Raw genomic sequence first — 19,654 nt, 5'->3', positions numbered from 1 at the left:
TTGTGATATCTACAGTATACCATAGGGTAGATTGTGGTAACATTGTGATATCTACAGTATACCATAGGGTAGATTGTGGTAACATTGTGATATCTACAGTATACCATAGGGTAGATTGTGGTAACATTGTGATATCTACAGTATACCATAGGGTAGATTGTGGTAACATTGTGATATCTACAGTATACCATAGGGTAGATTGTGGTAACATTGTGATATCTACAGTATACCATAGGGTAGATTGTGGTAACATTGTGATATCTACAGTATACCATAGGGTAGATTGTGGTAACATTGTGATATCTACAGTATACCATAGGGTAGATTGTGGTAACATTGTGATATCTACAGTATACCATAGGGTAGATTGTGGTAACATTGTGATATCTACAGTATACCATAGGGTAGATTGTGGTAACATTGTGATATCTACAGTATACCATAGGGTAGATTGTGGTAACATTGTGATATCTACAGTATACCATAGGGTAGATTGTGGTAACATTGTGATATCTACAGTATACCATAGGGTAGATTGTGGTAACATTGTGATATCTACAGTATACCATAGGGTAGATTGTGGTAACATTGTGATATCTACAGTATACCATAGGGTAGATTGTGGTAACATTGTGATATCTACAGTATACCATAGGGTAGATTGTGGTAACATTGTGATATCTACAGTATACCATAGGGTAGATTGTGGTAACATTGTGATATCTACAGCATACCATAGGGTAGATTGCGGTAACATTGTGATATCTACAGTATACCATAGGGTAGATTGTGGTAACATTGTGATATCTACAGCATACCACAGGGTAGATTGTGGTATCATTGTGATATCTACAGTATACCATAGGGTAGATTGTGGTAACATTGTGATATCTACAGTATACCATAGGGTAGATTGTGGTAACATTGTGATATCTACAGCATACCATAGGGTAGATTGTGGTAACATTGTGATATCTACAGTATACCATAGGGTAGATTGTGGTAACATTGTGATATCTACAGCATACCATAGGGTAGATTGTGGTAACATTGTGATATCTACAGTATACCATAGGGTAGATTGTGGTAACATTGTGATATCTACAGCATACCATAGGGTAGATTGTGGTAACATTGTGATATCTACAGTATACCATAGGGTAGATTGTGGTAACACTGTTGTGATATCTACATTGGTTGGCAGTCTGGGTGGGAGTATTCCTATACTCTGCTATACCCAGGTAGGAGCTGGCATCTATAATGACCACAGGTACGTGGGAGGGTGCAGAGCACGGCTCTACCATCACCCCTCACACTTGGGGTAGTAGTAGCAGTAACCTGGGTAACAAACACACACACACACACACACACACACACACACACACACACACACACACACACACACACACACACACCTGGCCTAAGCTGGGGTGTATGTGTATGTATGTTCATACATACATGAGAGTACAAACATGGAACACATATATACCAGGTTAAGAGACGGAACGACACGAGTGTACAACTCTCTCCCGGAACACACAATTTACAATCTCATACATACATACATACATACATACATCATACATCATACATAATAAGTTGTATGATAGAATACGTCCAGCAGATGGGGTCCTACGCGTGCAGAACTGCCTCCCCGCACAGTACAAATAGGTTATTACATATCTTAATGTTATGAATACTAGGATATAAGGCTGGGGTCCACGAGCGTACATCTCTCTCCTCATACGCACAAACACAATACAAAAATATAGAACAAACACAGATAACCCCCGACACATGCAGGGACATCGTACGTCTGGCAGAGTTGGTGGTGCGAATGCTGCAGTTATCGTTCCGCATGAGCTCCACCCTTCATTCAGCCTGGAGAACGGAAGGTGTTCACTTGGTGCAGTGTGACCCTAACCTTGGCAGGGTTCACAGCACACCTTCCATACTGATACAAACTTAAGATACTTTTCCTGAAACCTTCAGAAGCTTACTCTGCACCGACACATAATCTTGCAACTGAACAACATTTCTGTTGTCGCTCAAAGTATGAGACTTCCCGCGTCATGGAGAATTCCTCTTCCTGGGAGATGTCGCCCATCACGTTATCAGCCTACCTTCGTGTCTGTTACACAACGGCCTACCCTCGTGTCTGTTACACAACGGCCTACCCTCGTGTCTGTTACACAACGGCCTACCCTCGTGTCTCTTACACAGCGGCCTACCCTCGTGTCTGTTACACAACGGCCTACCCTCGTGTCTGTTACACAGCCTACCCTCGTGTCTCTTGCACAACGGCCTACCCTCGTGTCTGTTACACAGCCTACCCTCGTGTCTCTTACACAGCGGCCTACCCTCGTGTCTGTTACACAGCCTACCCTCGTGTCTCTTGCACAACGGCCTACCCTCGTGTCTGTTACACAGCGGCCTACCCTCGTGTCTGTTACACAACGGCCTACCCTCGTGTCTATTACACAGCCTACCCTCGTGTCCCTTGCACAACGGCCTACCCTCGTGTCTGTTACACAGCCTACCCTCGTGTCTGTTACACAACGGCCTACCCTCGTGTCTATTACACAGCCTACCCTCGTGTCCCTTGCACAACGGCCTACCCTCGTGTCTGTTACACAGCCTACCCTCGTGTCTCTTGCACAGCGGCCTACCCTCGTGCCCGTTACACAACGGCCTACCCTCGTGTCTGTTACACAGCGGCCTACCCTCGTGTCTGTTCCACAACGGCCAACCCTCGTGTCTGTTACACAACGGCCTACCCTCGTGCCTGTTACACAGCCTACCCTCGTGTTCCTTGCACAACGGCCTACCTCGTATCTGTCACACAGCCTACCCTCGTGTCTGTTCCACAACGGCCTACCCTCGTGTCTGTTCCACAACGGCCTACCCTCGTGTCTGTTACACAACGGCCTACCCTCGTGTCTGTTACACAACGGCCTACCCTCATGTCTGTTACACAACGGCCTACCCTCGTGTCTGTTACACAACGGCCTACCCTCGTGTCTATTACACAGCCTACCCTCGTGTCCCTTGCACAACGGCCTACCCTCGTGTCTGTTACACAGCCTACCCTCGTGTCTCTTGCACAGCGGCCTACCCTCGTGCCCGTTACACAACGGCCTACCCTCGTGTCTGTTACACAGCGGCCTACCCTCGTGTCTGTTCCACAACGGCCTACCCTCGTGTCTGTTACACAACGGCCTACCCTCGTGTTCCTTGCACAACGGCCTACCTCGTATCTGTCACACAGCCTACCCTCGTGTCTGTTCCACAACGGCCTACCCTCGTGTCTGTTCCACAACGGCCTACCCTCGTGTCTGTTACACAACGGCCTACCCTCGTGTCTGTTACACAACGGCCTACCCTCATGTCTGTTACACAACGGCCTACCCTCGTGTCTGTTACACAACGGCCTACCCTCGTGTCTATTACACAGCCTACCCTCGTGTCCCTTGCACAACGGCCTACCCTCGTGTCTGTTACACAGCCTACCCTCGTGTCTCTTGCACAGCGGCCTACCCTCGTGCCCGTTACACAACGGCCTACCCTCGTGTCTGTTACACAGCGGCCTACCCTCGTGTCTGTTCCACAACGGCCTACCCTCGTGTCTGTTACACAACGGCCTACCCTCGTGTTCCTTGCACAACGGCCTACCTCGTATCTGTCACACAGCCTACCCTCGTGTCTGTTCCACAACGGCCTACCCTCGTGTCTGTTCCACAACGGCCTACCCTCGTGTCTGTTACACAACGGCCTACCCTCGTGTCTGTTACACAACGGCCTACCCTCGTGTCTGTTACACAACGGCCTACCCTCGTGTCTGTTACACAACGGCCTACCCTCGTGTCTGTTACACAACGGCCTACCCTCGTGTCTGTTACACAACGGCCTACCCTCGTGTCTATTACACAGCCTACCCTCGTGTCCCTTGCACAACGGCCTACCCTCGTGTCTGTTACACAGCCTACCCTCGTGTCTCTTGCACAGCGGCCTACCCTCGTGCCCGTTACACAGCGGCCTACCCTCGTGTCTGTTACACAACGGCCTACCCTCGTGTCTGTTACACAACGGCCTACCCTCGTGTCTGTTACACAACGGCCTACCCTCGTGTCTGTTACACAGCCTACCCTCGTGTCTCTTGCACAACGACCTACTCTCGTGCCCGTTACACAGCGGCCTACCCTCGTGTCTGTTACACAACGGCCTACCCTCGTGTCTCTTACACAGCCTACCCTCATGTCTGTTACACAGCGGCCTACCCTCGTGTCTGTTACACAGCCTACCCTCGTGTCTGTTACACAACGGCCTACCCTCGTGTCTGTTACACAGCCTACCCTCGTGTCTGTTACACAACGGCCTACCCTCGTGTCTGTTACACAGCCTACCCTCGTGTCTCTTGCACAACGGCCTACCCTCGTGTCTGTTACACAGCCTACCCTCGTGTCCCTTGCACAACGGCCTACCCTCGTGTCTGTTACACAACGGCCTACGCTCGTGTCTGTTACACAGCCTACCCTCGTGTCTGTTACACAGCGGCCTACCCTCGTGTCTGTTACACAGCCTACCCTCGTGTCTGTTACACAACGGCCTACCCTCGTGTCTCTTGCACAGCGGCCTACCCTCGTGCCCGTTACACAGCGGCCTACCCTCGTGTCTGTTACACAACGGCCTACCCTCGTGTCTGTTACACAGCCTACCCTCGTGTCCCTTGCACAACGGCCTACCCTCGTGTCTGTTACACAGCGGCCTACCCTCGTGTCTGTTCCACAACGGCCTACCCTCGTGTCTGTTACACAACGGCCTACCCTCGTGTCTGTTACACAGCCTACCCTCGTGTCTCTTGCACAACAGCCTACCCTCGTGTCTGTTACACAGCGGCCTACCCTCGTGTCTGTTACACAACGGCCTACCCTCGTGTCTGTTACACAACGGCCTACCCTCGTGTCTGTTACACAACGGCCTACCCTCGTGTCTGTTACACAACGGCCTACCCTCGTGTCTGTTACACAGCCTACCCTCGTGTCTGTTACACAACGGCCTACCCTCGTGTCTGTTACACAACGGCCTACCCTCGTGTCTGTTACACAGCCTACCCTCGTGTCTCTTGCACAACAGCCTACCCTCGTGTCTGTTACACAGCGGCCTACCCTCGTGTCTGTTACACAACGGCCTACCCTCGAGTCTCTTGCACAACAGCCTACCCTCGTGTCTCTTGCACAACAGCCTACCCTCGTGTCTGTTACACAGCGGCCTACCCTCGTGTCTGTTACACAACGGCCTACCCTCGAGTCTCTTGCACAACAGCCTACCCTCGTGTCTCTTGCACAACAGCCTACCCTCGTGTCTGTTACACAGCGGCCTACCCTCGTGTCTGTTACACAACGGCCTACCCTCTTGTCTCTTGCACAACGGCCTACCCTCGCGCCTGTTACACAGCGGCCTGCCCTCGTGTCTGTTACACAACGGCCTACCCTCGTGTCTGTTACACAGCCTACCTTCGTGTCTCTTGCACAACGGCCTACCCTCGTGTCTGTTACACAACGGCCTACCCTCGTGTCTGTTACACAACGGCCTACCCTCGTGTCTGTTACACAACGGCCTACCCTCGTGTCTGTTATACAGCGGCCTACCCTAGTGTCTGTTACACAACGGCCTACCCTCGTGTCTGTTACACAGCCTACCCTCGTGTCTGTTGCACAACGGCCTACCCTCGTGTCTGTTACACAACGGCCTACCCTCGTGTCTGTTACACAGCCTACCATCGTGTCTGTTACACAACGGCCTACCCTAGTGTCTGTTACACAACGGCCTACCCTCGTGTCTGTTACACAGCCTACCCTCGTGTCTGTTGCACAACGGCCTACCCTCGTGTCTGTTACACTAGATATTTCCAGTAAGGACGTAGTCAGCTGCACTACCAGTTAGGTCTTCGTCAGCTGCACCAACAGTAAGGACGCCGTCAGCTGAACCACCAGTAAGGTCGTCGTCAGCTGCACCACCAGCAAGGCCGTCGTCAGCTGCATCACCAGTAAGGCCGTCGTCAGCTGCATCACTAGTAAGGACGCCGTCAGCTGCATCAACAGTAAGGACGCCGTCAGCTGCATCACCAGTAAGGACGCCGTCAGCTGCATCAACAGTAAGGACGCCGTCAGCTGCATCACTAGTAAGGACGCCGTCAGCTGCATCAACAGTAAGGACGCCGTTAGCTGCATCACTAGTAAGGACGCCGTCAGCTGCATCAACAGTAAGGACGCCGTCCGCTGCATCACTAGTAAGGACGCCGTCAGCTGCATCAACAGTAAGGACGCCCTCAGCTGCATCACTAGTAAGGACGCCGTCAGCTGAATCAACAGTAAGGACGCCGTCAGCTGCATCACTAGTAAGGACGCCGTCAGCTGCATCAACAGTAAGGACGCCGTCAGCTGCATCAACAGTAAGGACGCCGTCAGCTGCATCACTAGTAAGGACGCCGTCAGCTGCATCACTAGTAAGGACGCCGTCAGCTGCATCACTAGTAAGGCCGTCGTCAGCTGTACCACCAGCAAGGCCGTCGTCAGCTGCATCACTAGTAAGGACGCCGTCGGCTGGATCACCAGTAAGGCCGTCGTCAGCTGGATCACCAGTAGGGCCGTCGTCAGCTGCATCATCAATATGGACGCCGTCAGCCACATCACCAGTAAGGAGGCTGTCAGCTGCACCACCAGCAAGGCCGTCGTCAGCTGCATCACCAGTAAGGCCGTCGTCAGCTGCATCATCAGTAAGGACGTCGTCAGCTGCAGCACCAGTAAGGACGTCGTCAGCTACATCATCAGTAAGGACGTCGTCAGCCGCAGCACCAGTAAGGACGTCGTCAGCTGCATCACCAGTAAGGCCGTCGTCAGCTGCATCATCAGTAAGGACGTCGTCAGCTGCAGCACCAGTAAGGCCGTCGTCAGCTGCATCATCAGTAAGGACGTCGTCAGCTGCATCATCAGTAAGGACGCCGTCAGCTGCATCACCAGTAAGGACGTCGTCAGCTGTATCACCAGTAAGGACGTCGTCAGCTGTACCACCAGTAAGGCCGTCGTCAGCTGCAACACCAGTAAGGACGTCGTCAGCTGTACCACAAGTAAGGCTGTCGTCAGCTGCAGCACCAGTAAGGCCGTCGTCAGCTGCATCATCAGTAAGGACGTCGTCAGCTGCATCATCAGTAAGGACGCCGTCAGCTGCATCACCAGTAAGGACGTCGTCAGCTGCATCACCAGTAAGGACGTCGTCAGCTGTATCACCAGTAAGGACGTCGTCAGCTGTACCACCAGTAAGGCCGTCGTCAGCTGCACCACCAGTAAGGACGTCGTCAGCTGTACCACCAGTAAGGCTGTCGTCAGCTGCACCACCAGTAAGGCCGTCGTCAGCTGCATCACCAGTAAGGCCGTCGTCAGCTGCACCAACAGCAAGACCATCGTCAGCTGCACTACCAGCATGGCCGTAGTCAGCTGAATCACCAGTAAGAATGTCGTCAGCTGCATCACCAGTAAAGCCAAGCAGCTGCACCAACGACACATCATGACGTCAGCTTAGCTCCTCCTGCAGCAGCAGTTCAGGTTAACGCCAATATTGTCATCATTTCTTAAACGTCAAACAAATTGGATGTTTTCGTCCGGCCAGCAACGTAGCGGGTCCGGTCACACAGCACCTAGTGTGTGTGTGTGTGTGTGTGTGTGTGTGTGTGTGTGTATGTGATCTATAACAACTCCCTAATATAACCCTAATATAACCCAGATATAACCACAGTCATCGACCATTAAATAAATAATGAACGAAGATTCTTTATTTCCTTAGTATAAACCAGATGTGACCACGGCCACGCGCGTCCATGGTGATGTGAAAGTTTGTGGCGTAAGAACAATTATCTTTGATACCTGAAGATGTTGGTGACACTAACGACCTTAACGACCCTGGCAGTAGTTGGTCGAACGAAATCCTACACAACCAACCAACCAACCGGTCAAGCAAACAGTGGGACATCTGCACCTCCTGACTAATGCGATCGTCAACCAACATTATATATCTATCTATCTATCTATCTATCTATCTATCTATCTATCTATCTATCTATCTATATATATATATATATATATATATATATATATATATATATATATATTATATTTATTCATTTTGCTTTGTCGCTGTCTCCCGCGTTTGCGAGGTAGCGCAAGGAAACAGACGAAAGAAATGGCCCAACCCACCCTCATACACATGTATATACAAACACGTCCACACACGCAAATATACATACCTATACATCTCAATGTACACATATATATACACACACAGACACATAACGTCCACACACGCAAATATACATACCTATACATCTCAATGTATATCCCTGGGGATAGGGGAGAAAGAATACTTCCCACGTATTCCCTGCGTGTCGTAGAAGGCGACTAAAAGGGGAGGGAGCGGGTGGCTGGAAATCCTCCCCTCTCGTTTTTTTTTGATTTTCCAAAAGAAGGAACAGAGAAGGGGGCCAGGTGAGGATTTTCCCTCTAAGGCCCAGTCCTCTGTTCTTAACGCTACCTCGCAAACGCGGGAAATGGCGAATAGTATGAAAAAAAAAAAAAAAATCTCAATGTACACATATATATACACACAGACACATACATATATACCCATGCACACAATTCACACTGTCTGCCTTTATTCATTCCCATCGCCATCCCACCACACATGGAATACCATCCCCCTCCCCCCTCATGTGTGCGAGGTAGCGCTAGGAAAAGACAACAAAGGCCCCATTCGTTCACACTCAGTCTCTAGCTGTCATGCAATAATGCCCGAAACCACAGCTCCCTTTCCACATCCAGGCCCCACACAACTTTCCATGGTTTACCCCAGACGCTTCACATGTCCTGATTCAATCCACTGACAGCACGTCAACCCCGGTATACCACATCGATCCAATTCACTTTATTCCTTGCCCGCCTTTCACCCTCCTGCATGTTCAGGCCCCAATCACTCAAAATCTTTTTCACTCCATCTTTCCACCTCCAATTTGGTCTCCCACTTCTCCTCGTTCCCTCCACCTCCGACACATATATCCTCTTGGTCAATCTTTCCTCACTCATTCTCTCCATGTGCCCAAACCATTTCAAAACACCCTCTTCTGCTCTCTCAACCACGCTCTTTTTATTTCCACACATCTCTCTTACCCTTACATTACTTACTCGATCAAACCACCTCACACCACACATTGTCCTCAAACATCTCATTTCCAGCACATCCACCCTCCTGCGCACAACTCTATCCATAGCCCACGCCTCGCAACCATATAACATTGTTGGAACCACTATTCCTTCAAACATACCCCTTTTTGCTTTCCGAGATAATGTTTTCGACTTCCACACATTCTTCAAGGCTCCCAGGATTTTCGCCCCCTCCCCCACCCTATGATTCACTTCCGCTACCATGGTTCCATCCGCTGCCAGATCCACTCCCAGATATCTAAAACACTTTACTTCCTCCAGTTTTTCTCCATTCAAGCTTACCTCCCAATTGACTTGACCCTCAACCCTACTGTACCTAATAACCTTGCTCTTATTCACAGTTACTGTTAACTTTCTTCTTTCACACACTTTACCAAACTCAGTTACCAGCTTCTGCAGTTTCTTACATGAATCAGCCACCAGCGCTGTATCATCAGCGAACAACAACTGACTCACTTCCCAAGCTCTCTCATCCACAACAGACTTCATACTTGCCCCTCTTTCCAAAACTCTTGCATTCACCTCCCTAACAACCCCATCCATAAACAAATCAAACAACCATGGAGACATCACACACCCCTGCCGCAAACCTACATTCACCGAGAACCAATCACTTTCCTCTCTTCCTATATATATATATATATATATATATATATATATATATATATATATATATATATATATATATATATATTCCAATGAGTCCACGGGGAAAATGAAACACGATAAGTTCCCAAGTGCACTTTCGTGTAATGTAGCGTCCTAGTTTGCCACCTGCACCATAAGCGTATTCTACCAGGTACAATGTTACAGTGTGTGGTACAGGTACAGCCCCTTCCTTACTGAGGTTTCTGTACCCCACAATGATCACAGTACACAATGGTGCAGCGACCGGGTCTGTCTCTCATGAGGTTTGCATGTTGGCCGGTGTGATCCACGCAGGCAAACTGGTATATGTCGTCATGGTCAGGTCGTCTGGGTGCACCACGTGAAGTTATCCACTGGTTAAGTAAACCAGTAATGACTGATGGACCAGCAGGTACCTGCCTGCAGAACTCTCCTTCCTGACTCAGGGCGTTACAAGAACTGGCTTGGTGTCAGAGAACATTACGGCCTGGACTGGACGACATATTGCCATGATAACACTATACAGTTCACAGTGGGTACAACTGGACCAAGGGCTGATTCTGATTGATGACAGTGAATAAGGCTGTTATTGCTGTAAACAACAGAGGCAGCGCCGTCCTTACCGTCCTCCCGCAAGGATGCATCCGTGTATATGAGCAACATAATGTCATACATGATGATGGTAAGCACATTATGTAGTTGTTTACATATCAGTCCTTGTAGGACATAAGGACTGGGCTGACCAGGATGACATGATCAGGTTTGAGGTGTCTCATGTGCCAAGGTTTAGGGACACAGGTGCAAGATGTTGGTGTTAGTTCACATGGTGGCTAAGGTCGAGCCACCTGCGGTGCCCTGGTGTATGATGGTGGGTCGAGCCACCTGCGGTGCCCTGGTGTTGTTACATGGAGGGAGTTGTGGTCGTTGATGAGTTGCACGAGTTGTGCAAACTTGGGGTCGGAGGCTGGGCTTTGAGACACTTGCCGCTAAAACCTGCACCAAGGTATCGGATACAGTCAGTGTTCGTGGGGGAAGAGCAGCTCAGTTATTATAATCATTGTCCTGGTGGACATGGGACAACCTCAGATCAAAGCTTATAGATTTATTTTGTACAATCTCAAGAGGACGAGGACACACAAGGAGGCTATGAAAGAAGGAACAAAGGAAGGAGCCACACGAGGAGGTTTTCATCTCTCAGGTGGAAAATCGTAAACACGTGTGAAGGAAAGAAGTTTTCGTAGTGAAAATTACAAAATATGAGGCGGTTACATGGCATCTTGAGACGTATACTACCATAGTGACTGTATCTACAGGTACAATGATCGACCACATATGTAGGGGACACAAGACCTCACAGGAACCTAGTGTACACAACCACGTGCTTAGGGTTTTAAATTACAGACATACACCATCACACATGGTCCAGGTCCCCTACAGACATACACCATCACACATGGTCCAGGTCCCCTACAGACATACACCATCACACATGGTCCAGGTCCCCTACAGACATACACCATCACACATGGTCCAGGTCCCCTACAGACATACACCATCACACATGGTCCAGGTCCCCTACAGACATACACCATCACACATGGTCCAGGTCCCCTACAGACATAGAGCATCACACATGGTCCAGGTCCTCCACAGACAAGAGACTCGCCGTGTACCTGATCTACATACTAATGACAGCAGAAGTGTGTCTTCCACGGACCCTGACCCCTTATCTTCGTCTATATACTCACGAAGACCACATCCTTAAGTACCAGTAATTGTAACTGCATCTCATTTCAGTATATCTCATCTACAAGTAATTTTTAATGTCGTATACATGATCCTCAATTCACAAAAGAAATAAGAAAACTTTACAGAAATCATTAAGCATCAGATCCATGACAGATAAAGGAGTGTGATCTCCTCTACAGGAGCTGTCGAAGGTGTCAACATGTGAGGTGGTTCCTCCTACTTGAACGCAAGACTTGAACAGGAATGTTCACCTGGGACAAGGCATCTGAGAGGGACCTGACTCCATGAGCTAACCTGATACACATGAAGGACCCCACTCCACCGTGTAAGATCCACCAGGCATCTCGTCGTCACAAACCCAGAGTCTCTCACGAATGGACTGATAGAGATCAATTATCTTGAACAACGTGACGACCAGATGTCACACAACATCTCCGTGTGTTACGCCAGTGTAACACGTAACGCTGTAATGTTACAGTGATCTCATCTTCCGGTCATGGAAAGGTTCCAGCCTCCACGGAGCAGTAACACGGCGGTCTAGGGTGTTGCTGGGGGCAAGTAACGGTTCCTGGCCGTTAGCCCAGACGCCGCCTACCTCCTCTCGCCCCTCCGGCCCCTGTCATCCTACTGTTGACACTAGCGCACCTCATCCCTCTGACTTCTACCATCATGTCCTACAAGACATTGATGCTAATACACGCCATGGTCGGGTACGGAGCGACATGATAACCGCTGCTCATGCATGACAATCCACTGGACTACTTCAGCGATCGAGCACGGCAGCGGTCCACACACTCACATACCACTGCACTGCCTCACCATGTTCAAGACTTCCAGCACCAGACCGTCGTCAACACTGGATCTACTACACAAGTTGTATGCAGTGATCAGACTGAGATGGACAACATCTCAATCACATGTGAGGAGTTACCATGTACATTTCTCCAAGGTGGGGCCACTGCACCTGGGGATGATGGTGTCATCTATGATATACTCCGGCTTCTTTCATATACTATATAGCTCCTGCTAATCCCCTTCTCGAACTCTATAATATAAGCCTCCAACAAGAGTTCCTTCCTCAAGCCTGGCTAATGAGCACCAGTAATTCCTAATCTGGTCAGTGTCGACCCATTTCTCTCACGTCTTGCTTCTGTAAAGTACACGTCTTCCTTATTTGGCTCATGTATATCACCTCGCCTCACTTATCCTCACATCTCTGGCTTCCTGCCACATAGGAACACATCATTGCCTTACTGAGTATCTTGCTCAACTATAAGGCAATACATGTCCAGCCTTCATAAACCTCAAATCTGCCTCTGATATCGTCAATAAGGATCTGATCCTTCAATAACATTCCTAACTTGGCGTGGGTGACCAGGTACCCCGATGTATCAGAGGCATGTCTGGGTAGAGACGTCCTCAGCAACTCGCTTTCTTTTGCCGTCGGCATCCCACAGGGAAGGGTCCTCATCCCAGCAGTGTTCAGTGTTCTCATTCATTACCTTCTCATTAACCTTCAACTTGATGTTGATGACGTTGTTCTGTATTTATCATGAAGACATCTGTCTCAGCACCTCCTCTCCTGAGAGACTTCATAATTCATTCACTCTGCTACTGTATGTGGCGCAGTCATTTAAACAGCGTAATCAAAGGTGTTAAATTATGATCAACACATGAGAACTACGATGCACCCCTACAGGGTGCATGATGATTACATTCAAGCGTGTTGATCATACACTTACCAACATATAAATGATGATACCTTAAATGACCCACAGATTTATGTATTCAAACTGCAGCAAACCTGGCTACAAGGTCGCCCACAACCTCACCGTGTCCTCACAAGATGGTGCAGATGTCAACATTGCTAAGAACATATCCTGGGTGTAGGGACGATGTGTACCAGCTTGTCACACCATCCTGGGTGTAGGGACGATGTGTACCAGCTTGTCACACCATCCTGGGTGTAGGGACGATGTGTACCAGCTTGTCACACCATCCACGTGTCTATGGTCGACCTGAAACTTCGTTGTCTTACGACTGTACAAAATGACACCATGACACTCATCCTAGCCTCTCCCATGTTGACTACGATGATGAGTATGAGAGCTGGGCTTACCCCTCCCACAACCAGTGACTTTATCCAAGCATTTAATGTAGTTATTCATGCCAAATTATTAGGAATTTCACATCCGACCCCAAGTTTGTACAGCTTCTATAAATCATCAACGACCACAACTCCAAACATGAAACAACATCCGGGCACCGCAGGTGGCTCGACCCACCATCATACACCAGGGCACCGCAGGTGGCTCGACCCACCATCATACACCAGGGCACCGCAGGTGGCTCGACCCACCATCATACACCAGGGCACCGCAGGTGGCTCGACCTTAGCCACCATGTGAACTAACACCAACATCTTGCACCTGTGTCCCTAAACCTTGGCACATGAGACACCTCAAACCTGATCATGTCATCCTGGTCAGCCCAGTCCTTATGTCCTACAAGGACTGATATGTAAACAACTACATAATGTGCTTACCATCATCATGTATGACATTATGTTGCTCATATACACGGATGCATCCTTGCGGGAGGACGGTAAGGACGACGCTGCCTATGTTGTTTACAGCAATAACAGCCTTATTCACCCTCAGCAATCAAAACTTATATCAAACAAATGATGTTACCTGTGTTACTATCAGTAACACTTATTATCCTTTGATAATTATGTAACATGTATTTGATGTTAGACCTCCCTTCCTCTCTGACGAGAGGAGGAAACCCCCCCCCCCATTCCACAGGGGCCCACCTGTCACCCACCTAGGTGCACGTACTGCACCCACTGTGTACCGGCCTCCCTCCACCTACCCCACCCACGTACCTTCGCTGTATATATACAGCAAAGAAACTTTCAAAAACTAAAACTCATACTTCGGTTATCTCTAACGCACTTCGTCTTTCTCTCTAATAACTCTCTAATGCATTATACATGACAGCTAGAGACTGAGTGTGAACGAATGTGGCCTTTGTTGTCTTTTCCTAGCGCTACCTCGCACACATGAGGGGGGAGGGGGTTGTTATTCCATGTGTGGCGAGGTGGCGATGGGAATAAATAAAGGCAGAAAATATGAATTATGTAGATGTGTATATATGTATATGTCTGTGTGTGTGTATATATATGTGTACATTGAGATGTATTTTTTTTTTTTTTATACTTTGTCGCTGTCTCCCGCGTTTGCGAGGTAGCGCAAGGAAACAGACGAAAGAAATGGCCCAACCCCCCCCCCAAACACATGTACATACACACGTCCACACACGCAAATATACCTACACAGCTTTCCATGGTTTACCCCGGACGCTTCACATGCCCTGGTTCAATCCACTGACAGCACGTCAACCCCTGTATACCACATCACTCCAATTCGCTCTATTTCTTGCCCTCCTTTCACCCTCCTGCATGTTCAGGCCCCGATCACACAAAATCCTTTTCACTCCATCTTTCCACCTCCAATTTGGTCTCCCTCTTCTCCTCGTTCCCTCCACCTCCGACACATATATCCTCTTGGTCAATCTTTCCTCACTCATTCTCTCCATGTGCCCAAACCATTTCAAAACACCCTCTTCTGCTCTCTCAACCACGCTCTTTTTATTTCCACACATCTCTCTTACCCTTACGTTACTTACTCGATCAAACCACCTCACACCACACATTGTCCTCAAGCATCTCATTTCCAGCACATCCAACCTCCTGCGCACAACTCTATCCATAGCCCACGCCTCGCAACCATACAACATTGTTGGAACCACTATTCCTTCAAACATACCCATTTTTGCTTTCCGGGATAATGTTCTCGACTTCCACACATTTTTCAAGGCTCCCAAAATTTTCGCCCCCTCCCCCACCCTATGATCCACTTCCGCTTCCATGGTTCCATCCGCTGCCAGATCCACTCCCAGATATCTAAAACACTTCACTTCCTCCAGTTTTTCTCCATTCAAACTCACCTCCCAATTGACTTGACCCTCAACCCTACTGTACCTAATAACCTTGCTCTTATTCACATTTACTCTTAACTTTCTTCTTCCACACACTTTACCAAACTCCGTCACCAGCTTCTGCAGTTTCTCACATGAATCCGCCACCAGCGCTGTATCATCAGCGAACAACAACTGACTCACTTCCCAAGCTCTCTCATCCCCAACAGACTTCATACTTGCCCCTCTTTCCAAAACTCTTGCATTTACCTCCCTAACAACCCCATCCATAAACAAATTAAACAACCATGGAGACATCACACACCCCTGCCGCAAACCTACATTCACTGAGAACCAATCACTTTCCTCTCTTCCTACACGTACACATGCCTTACATCCTCGATAAAAACTTTTCACTGCTTCTAACAACTTGCCTCCCACACCATATATTCTTAATACCTTCCACAGAGCATCTCTATCAACTCTATCATATGCCTTCTCCAGATCCATAAATGCTACATACAAATCCATTTGCTTTTCTAAGTATTTCTCACATACATTCTTCAAAGCAAACACCTGATCCACACATCCTCTACCACTTCTGAAACCACACTGCTCTTCCCCAATCTGATGCTCTGTACATGCCTTCACCCTCTCAATCAATACCCTCCCATATAATTTACCAGGAATACTCAACAAACTTATACCTCTGTAATTTGAGCACTCACTCTTATCCCCTTTGCCTTTGTACAATGGCACTATGCACGCATTCCGCCAATCCTCAGGCACCTCACCATGAGTCATACATACATTAAATAACCTTACCAACCAGTCAACAATACAGTCACCCCCTTTTTTAATAAATTCCACTGCAATACCATCCAAACCTGTCAGAGATGTATAGGTATGTATATTTGCGTGTGTGGACGTGTATGTATATACATGTGTATGTGGGTAGGTTGGGCCATTCTTTCGTCTGTTTCCTTGCGCTTTCTCGCTAACGCGGGAGACAACGACAAAGTGTAATAAAATAATAAAAGATGCTCTCTAACGCACCTCATTCATCTGTTCACTGACACATTTCATTCTTCTGTTGGCTCTCTAACGCACCTCATCCTTCTGTTGGCTCTCTAACGGACCTCATCCTTCTGTTGCCTCTCTAACGCACCTCATCCTTCTGTTAGCTCTCTAACGCACCTCATCCTTCTGTTGGCTCTCTAACTCACCTTATCCTTCTGTTGGCACTCTAACGCACTTCATCCTTCTGTTGACTCTCTAACGCACCTCATCCGTCGACTCAAACGCACCTAACAACTTCAGTTATTCTCACCTTCCCATACAGTTTTTCCTGAGTCTGGCTGTCGGGCAGTTACAGTCACACTGGGACCCAACTTTCTCCATCCCAAACTTTCCCATAAAATTTCCATGGCAGTACCTCTCTACTGCGCTGTCTGGTATTCATTTTCTCTCTCATCTGCTTCGTGGTGGCTGTTGAGCCGGAGGGAGGGATGGGTGGGAGAGTACCATCTGATCTGCAATCCTGTTTCTTCCATAATAATTGGACCATCAAAACAGATGATGTCACTATGACCCATCGGGTCTCTTGATATGTGTCCTTATCATGTACGTACACACTCACACCTCACCTGTGCTTGTGGTAAGGTTCCTAACTCTTGTACACACACACACAAGCCATCCTATTCTGCCTCCACAGTCACCCTAACCAGTGGGAGCCATACCTCACTACCTCAACCATCATCACCCTGCTACACAATCCTTAACAGCCGTCACTGTCATCCATCTAGACAATTCCAAGCACACCTTATAACCTGTCACTGTCATCCATCTAGACACATCCTAGCACACCTTATAACCTGTCACTGTCATCCATCTAGACACAACCTAGCATATCTTATAACCTGTCACTGTCATCCATCTAGACACAACCTAGCACACCTTATAACCTGTCACTGTCATCCATCTAGACACAACCTAGCACACCTTATAACCTGTCACTGTCATCCATCTAGACACAACCTAGCACATCCCTCATTAACCTGTCACTGTCATCCATCTAGACACAACCTAGCATACCTTATAACCTGTCACTGTCATCCATCTAGACACAACCTAGCACACCCCTCATTAACCTGTCACTGTCATCCATCTAGACACAACCTAACATACCTTATAACCTGTCACTGTCATCCATCTAGACACAACCTAGCACACCTTATAACCTGTCACTGTCATCCATCTAGACACACTCTAGCACATCCCTTATAACCTATCACTGTCATCCATCTAGACACAACCTAGCACACCTTATAACCTGTTACTGTCATCCATCTAAATACAACCTAGCACACCTTATAACCTGTCACTGTCATCCATCTAGACACAACCTAGCATGTCTTATAACCTGTTACTGTCATCCATCTAGATACAACCAAGCACACCTTATAACCTGTCACTGTCATCCAACTAGATACAACCTAGCACACCTTATAACCTGTTACTGTCATCCATCTAAATACAACCTAGCACACCTTATAACCTGTCACTGTCATCCATCTAGACAAATCCTAGCATATCTTATAACCTGTCACTGTCATCCATCTAAATACAACCTAGCACACCTTATAACCTGTCACTGTCATCCATCTAGACACAACCTAGCACACCTTATAACCTGTCACTGTCATCCATCTAGACACAACCTAGCACACCTTATAACCTGTTACTGTCATCCATCTAAATACAACCTAGCACACCTTATAACCTGTCACTGTCATCCATCTAGACACAACCTAGCACACCTTATAACCTGTCACTGTCATCCATCTAGACACAACCTAGCACACCTTATAACCTGTCACTGTCATCCATCTAGACACAACCTAGCACACCTTATAACCTGTCACTGTCATCCATCTAGACACAACCTAGCACACCTTATAACCTGTCACTGTCATCCATCTAGACACAACCTAGCACACCTTATAACCTGTCACTGTCATCCATCTAGACACCTTAGCACACCTGAAGTTTGATTCATATACTTTAAGGTGTGCAAAGGTAAACAATGTTGAATACAAATCAGTAAGGGATAAACATCACCCACTAACGAGGGTATACCAGTAACCAGGGTATACCAGTAACTAGAGTATACCAGTAACGAGGGTATACCAGTAACGAGGGTATACCAGTAACCAGGGTATACCAGTAACCAGGGTATACCAGTAACTAGAGTATACCAGTAACGAGGGTATACCAGTAACGAGGGTATACCAGTAACCAGGGTATACCAGTAACCAGGGTATACCAGTAACTAGAGTATACCAGTAATGAAGGTATACCAACGAAGACTAAGGTAAACAGGGGCGGTTATGACGAGGATGGAGTACTGTAAACTGCTTCATGATGTGGTTTCTCGGCCAGGGAGATTTTCCCAGTGGAACAGGTGATATACCAAGTGAAGAGACAGGTGTTATATATATATATATATATATATATATATATATATATATATATATATATATATATATATATATATGTAATTGAAAATTCAGTTTAACAAATTAATAAACATTGAACGTACTCACGGCCGTGATGATGACCAGAGCCAGCAGGTGAGAGCACTCAGGGACGACCACAGGCTCTGCCACACAACACTTCACATGCACCGAGCAGCGGCTCTGCACTCCACACTGGCTTACTGTCAACTGAGGCCCGCGGCGGACGCCAACCCCTGCTCGTCAATGAGGCCTAACCCACCGTTTTCTATTGCCATAATAAACGTCTTCTCTCCTATCATTACAACTAATTATTGCCATTTACAGCATCTGGGGTAATGAGCTATGCATTATCGTTAAATCTATATCATTCCAGCGAAATTACTTGCCGAATTACAGTTGACGATGGGAACCTGGGTTATCGTTTTAAAGGATCCGATCCACTTGTAGTGGTATTTCCGTATTCAGTTGTTTACAAAACTCGTTATACTTGTTGCTGGTACAGATATGATG

The 19,654-nt window shown here is 47.8% G+C and overlaps 1 protein-coding gene across 4 annotated transcripts in view; it reads right to left on the bottom strand.

Annotated features, from left to right (window-relative positions):
* Positions 1 to 19,356, bottom strand: part of LOC139750896 (uncharacterized) — a 270,500-nt gene extending 251,144 nt beyond the window's left edge. For 2 of the 4 annotated variants that reach the window (XM_071665770.1, XM_071665773.1), the window contains exon 1: positions 19,228 to 19,343. The gene's annotated coding sequence lies outside the window, so the exon portion shown is untranslated. Of the gene's footprint in view, positions 1 to 19,227 lie in introns of all 4 variants that reach the window. The other 2 variants (XM_071665771.1, XM_071665772.1) reach the window with 2 other exon arrangements.
* Positions 19,357 to 19,654: the final 298 nt, after the last annotated feature.

The sequence above is a fragment of the Panulirus ornatus genome, chromosome 10, assembly GCF_036320965.1.
Source record: "Panulirus ornatus isolate Po-2019 chromosome 10, ASM3632096v1, whole genome shotgun sequence".
NCBI classification, from domain to species: Eukaryota; Metazoa; Arthropoda; class Malacostraca; order Decapoda; family Palinuridae; genus Panulirus; species Panulirus ornatus.
The sequence above is the reverse complement of the archived record's forward strand: the minus strand, read 5'-3'. Positions and strand labels throughout refer to the sequence as shown.